The sequence below is a fragment of the Pongo abelii genome, chromosome X (assembly GCF_028885655.2).
Source record: "Pongo abelii isolate AG06213 chromosome X, NHGRI_mPonAbe1-v2.0_pri, whole genome shotgun sequence".
Taxonomy (NCBI): Eukaryota; Metazoa; Chordata; class Mammalia; order Primates; family Hominidae; genus Pongo; species Pongo abelii.
The window spans coordinates 85690672-85696402 of NC_072008.2; positions in this window are offsets into that span (position 1 = coordinate 85690672).

Below are 5731 nucleotides of genomic sequence, written 5' to 3' on the forward strand. Positions count from 1 at the left end.
TAACATATATTTTTGTCTATGTTTACTGATTAGATAAGTTTTATATTTGTCTCTGTTAGAAATGTTAAGGCATCAGAGTGTGGCACAAAATTTTTAGTACTATAAACAGAGGCAAAAACAGAATAATCTTTGTGTGATTTTTGATAAGTAAGACCAATTTAATATTGTTGGTTTAATAAAAAAGAGTTGAATCTTCAGAGTTATTGGCACAAGGCCCATGTGTTTAAATTTAAGATCATAGCTTAGGTAAACACCTGATGTTCACAGGCTTTAAAAATGGTTAATAGGAAAAAAATCCCAGTTATCATACAATTTCATAAGTTGTGTTCTTATTGAGAAAAAAGTAATTTTATGTAATTTGGAGGTTATTTAAATGTTAGAAATGAACTGGTAAGTAGAATAGAAAAGTATGAAAAAAGTTATGAATATAAATATGTATTTTGGTTAAAAGGTTATTTTTAAAAAAGAAAATGATTTTCTATGAGAAAATACCTTATACATTGAATTTTTATGAAATAAAATGACTGGTTATTTAAGAACGTGGTAGTATAGGACAAGTCAGAAATTCAAAGCATATCACAGATGGTCTGTGTAAGTCATGATAGGACTTATATAAACAGGACCTAAGACCATGCCAGGCAAGGGTTAATTCACAAACTCCTATAATTTAAAAGTAAACTGTATTCTAAGTGCCACAAGGTTTTGTTTTAGTTTTTGTTTTTTTCTCTATTAGACAAACCAGCACTGGCCTTGAGATCAGCTGACTGACTTCCAACTCTTGTTCCACTAGTAATAACTACAGCTTTAATTAAACAAGAGATTAATTTTAGTAACTTTCTCCCAATAAAAGACCACTGACCATGGACTAGTTCTGGCCAATTTACAGAAATTGCACATGAGAGTGCCTTTGTGTCCTGAAAAGACCGTTTGACACATACAACCTTATTAAATGTTAAGTTTCCACCCAAAAATGAACATGAGTCATATATTACATGCATATTTGTTTCACACACATTTGTCAGGACCACTTTCATGAATATTCATAACTCCCCCACAACCTATTAAATATGTCTATTTAGCTAACCTGTCATCAATCCCCACAGGAGCTCCAAGTACAATTGAGAGTGAAGAACATGTGCTATAATTAAGACTAAATGCTGTGTGTACATCCAAGGTAACTCCAGAAACACCCTCAGCCCTATATGACATGCACAAGAAAATTGAATTATGTCTTATCCACAATGCCCTGAAATCAATGGCTCTTTGTATGATTTGGATCAGGCCCCACCTGGTAAAAAAAAAAGTTGCTCATAATTTTAGTCATGATTATAGGGATCAGTTTATTCTATTGCTGTAGACTGTATTGCTGTTATACAATCAACATGATGCTCTAGCAGATCTCTTTTGTAAGTCTAAGGACTTGCAAATACTTTCATCTCCATGTGGATAGGTTCCATTCCACCATCCCCTAACCATGCTCCTTTTCAGCAGGAAGTAGCCAAAATGAACACATTGCCCATTTCTCATAGAAATGGAATGAAACTTGAAGTGGGGTTAGGGGTTGTAACCAGGGACCTCAGTTTTAAAAATCACCCACTTTCTTTTTCTTCCTTCCCTTCCCTCTCACCTCTTCATTCTTTCCCCCTCTAGACACCTCTCCTCTGGCAGTGCATGCTTGTTTTAAAAATTCCATAGGTTAATCTTGAAACAAACTACACAAAGGGCCCCTGTGAAATTCTCTTGCCTAGGGGGAGTTGGAAACAAAGCCAACCACCATGGGCTGAAGTTAACACAAGCCAGACCTCTTGAGAAGTGATTACCCAAGATAGCCATCTGAACAAGACACACAGTGGCTGCAACCTGGACCACTCCCACATGTCTCTCATACCAAGTTTCCCTTTAAAAGCCCTATGATAAACTTTAAATTTTGAGATGGTACTTTAGAACTCTAATTCACCAAGTTCTTGTTTTGTTGGGTCTCTGATTAAATCTGCTTTTCCTCCCACCAACCCTCACCTGTTGTTTTCTGGTTTTGGAATAGCAAGCAGCCAAACCTCAGTCCAGTTGCATTATCACAGCCTACTGATATGAAGGCTTTATGATGGTGTCATATATGGAAAACTACATCCATTTAGATCCCTTTACTATCTACTTTTTTTAAAATTATACTTTAAGTTCTGGGGTACATATGCAGAATGTGCAGGTTTGTTACATAGGTATACATGTGCCATGGTGGTTTGCTGCACCCATCAACCCATCATCTACATTACGTATTTCTCCTAATGCTATCCCATCCCTAGCTCACATCTCCCGTGAGGCTCCAGTGTGTGATGTTCCCCTCCCTGTGTCCATGTGTTCTCATTGTTCAACTCCCACTTATGTGTGAGAATATGTGGCATTTGGTTCTCTGTTCTTGTGTTAGTTTGCTGAGAATGATGGTTTCCAGCTTCATCCATGTGCCTGCAAAGGACATGAACTCATCGTTTTTTATGGCTGCATAGTATTCCATGGTTTATATGTGCCACATTTTCTTTATCCAGTCTATCATTGATGGGCATTTGGGTTGGTTCCAAGTTTTTGCTATTGTAAACAGTGCTGCAATAAACATACATGTGCATGTGTCCTTGTAGTAGAAGGATTTATAATCCTTTGGGTATATACCCAGTAATGGGATTGCTGGGTCAAATGGTATTTCTAGTTCTAGATCCTTGAAGAATCACCACACTGTCTTCCACAATGTTTGAACTAATTTACACTCCCACCAACAGTGTAAAAGCATTCTTATTTCTCCACATCCCCTCCAGCATCTGTTGTTTCCTGACTTTTTAATGATTGCCATTTTAGCTGGCTTGAGAAGGTATCTCATTGTGGTTTTTATTTGCATTTCTGTAATGACCAGTGATGATGTGCATTTTTTCATGTTTGTTGGCTGTATAAATGTCTTCTTTTGAGAAGTGTCTGTTCATATCCTTTGCCCTCTTTTTGATGGGGTTGTTTGTTTTTTTCTTGTAAATTTGTTTAAGTTCCTTGTAGATTCTGGATATGAGTACTTTGACAGATGGATAGATTGCAAAAAGGTTCTCCCATTCTGTAGGTTGCCTGTTCACTTTGATGATAGTTTCTTTTGCTGTGCAGAAGCTCTTTAGTTTAATTAGATCCAATTTGTCAATTTTGGCTTTTGTTGCAATTGCTTTTTGTGTTGTATTCATGAAGTCTTTGCCCATGCTTATGTCCTGAATGGTATTGCCTAAGTTTTCTTCTAGGATTTTTTATGGTTTTAGATCTTACATTTAAGTTTTTAATCCATCTTGAGTTAATTTTTGTATAAGGTGTAAGGAAGGGATCCAGGTTCAGCTTTCTGCATATGGCTGGCCAGTTTTCCCCTACAAGATTTATTAAATAGGGAATCCTTTCCCCATTGCTTGTTTTTGTCAAGTTTGTCAAAGATCAGAGGTTGTACATGTGTGGTGTTATTTCTGAGGCCTCTGTTCTGTTCCATTGGTCTATATATGTGTTTTGGCACCAGTACCATGCTGTTTTAATTACTGTAGCCTTGTAGTATAGTTTGAAGTCAGGTAGTGTGATGCTTCCAGCTTTGTTCTTTTTGTTTAGGATTGTCTTGGCTATGTGGGCTCTTTTTTGGTTCCGTAGGAAATTTAAAGTAGTTTTTTTCCAATTCTGTGAAGAAAGTCAATGGTAGTTTCCTGGGGATACCCTTGAATCTATAAATTACTTTGGGCAGTATGGCCATTTTCACCAATTTGATTCTTCCTATCCATGAGCATGGAAAGTTTTTCCATTTGTTTGTGTCCTCTCTTATTTCCTTGAGCAGTGGTTTGTAGTTCTCCTTGAAAAGGTCCTTCACATCCCTTATAAGTTGTCTTCCTAGGTATTTTATTCTCTTTGTAGCAATTGTGAATGGAAGTTCACTCATGATTTGGCTCTCTGTTTGTCTGTTATTGGTGTATAGGAATGCTTGTGATTTTTGCACATTGATTTTGTATCCTGAGACTTTGCTGAATTTACTTATCAGCTTAAGGAGATTTTGGGCTGAGACATAGATGGATTTTCCATTTATTCAATGGTAGCTCTGATAGCAACAAATTCTTTTAATTTTCCTTCATCTGAAAATAGCTCTCTTTCTCCTTTATTCCTCGAGGTTAGTTTGCTAGATATAAAAATCTCAAGTTCTTTTCATTTAAAGCATGAAAAACACATGAGTTTTATTTGGCCTATGTTGTTTAATCTCATTTTATTGCTTGAATTGGTGTTTGCTTACAGGTATGTTGTTTCTCTCTGGCTGCTTTCAAGATTATTTGTATGTGCTTAGTTTTTAGCTTAATTAAGTATTTTATGTGTTAATATAAGTTTCAATGGCGTTATGGGAGATTAACTCAGCTTCTTGAATCTGTTAATCTCTATATTTTACCAAATAGGGGGGTGTTTCAGCCATTACTATTCCTGCTACTTTTTAATGTTTTGTCATTGTCTCCACACTTCTCTCAGTCTCTGTTCATATTTTAAAATCTATTTTCTTTATATTTCTTATATTTTGTAAATTTTATAAATTCTACTGATTTTTCTTCAAGTTTACTAATTCCATCTTCTATGACACTCTATTTTTAGCCCATCCAGAAAGTATTTGTATTCCTGCTAATGTATATTTCAGTTATTATAATTTCTATTTAATTTTCATTTTATAACCTATTCATTTGCTTAAATTCTTATTTTGCCTCAAAAATTCATGTTTTTGAGGCATTTTTATGACATCTGTTTTAAAATTCTTGTTAAAATTTCAACATTTGATTTGTCTCAGTGTTAGGCTCAGTCGACTAGTGTTTCTTATTCATGTCGTGGTTTTCTTTGTACCTGGTATGATGGTTGGTTTTCCATTGTATCCTAGACATTTTGTCTATTTTGTTAGGAGACTGTATTCTATTTAAATCTTTAACTCTAGCAAAGAGTCACTATGTTTAGGTGTAGCACTCAAGTGTTGGCCTATTTTTATTAGCTGTGATTCTGAGGACAGATTAATTTTCAAAGCCTTTGTGGTGCTATTATGGTTTGCTTTGTTTATCTTATACATCTGGGGTTCCCAGTGTCCCTGCTTGTTCTGCCTGAGAGTATGAAAAGAGTCTCCCAAATGACACATCCTTATTTCTCTAGGTGGTGTAAGAGATTCTCCAGGCAAGTCCTCTGGAACTGAGTGCTTTAATTTGGGCAGTTTGTTGTGGGAACCCTCTTTATAGAAGAGACAGAAAAAACTTCTAGACCAGACATTGTTATGGCAGAATGCACTTTTTTGGAGACAACTTTCTGCCTGGTGTCTCATTGGTAAAAAAGAATCTCAGGAGCAATAGGAGTGGAAACAGCTTTCCTGTCCCAGGTTGCTGTTTTGGTCAAATTATCTTTGCTGATAATCCTGGCTTGATAGAGTTGACCAAACCAAAAGATTGCTTAGGTGAGAATTTTCCTTAAAAAATAAATATTTTATGAGTAAATTATATTAAATTATAACAAAGTATTTAGAATGATTAAACATTTTTAAGAGTCTGCAATTACAAATAAATCACTGTAGATAAAGAGAGGCCAATTATTTGAAATACGAAATATTCCAGGTTAAAAATGCCCTGAGTGACTGAAGCCATGAAGCATTGTTTCTTCATGGAAATAGAACTAGGATCCAGTCATAAAGCTATGTAAAACAGCTCTTAAGCTTGTACTCAAGCTT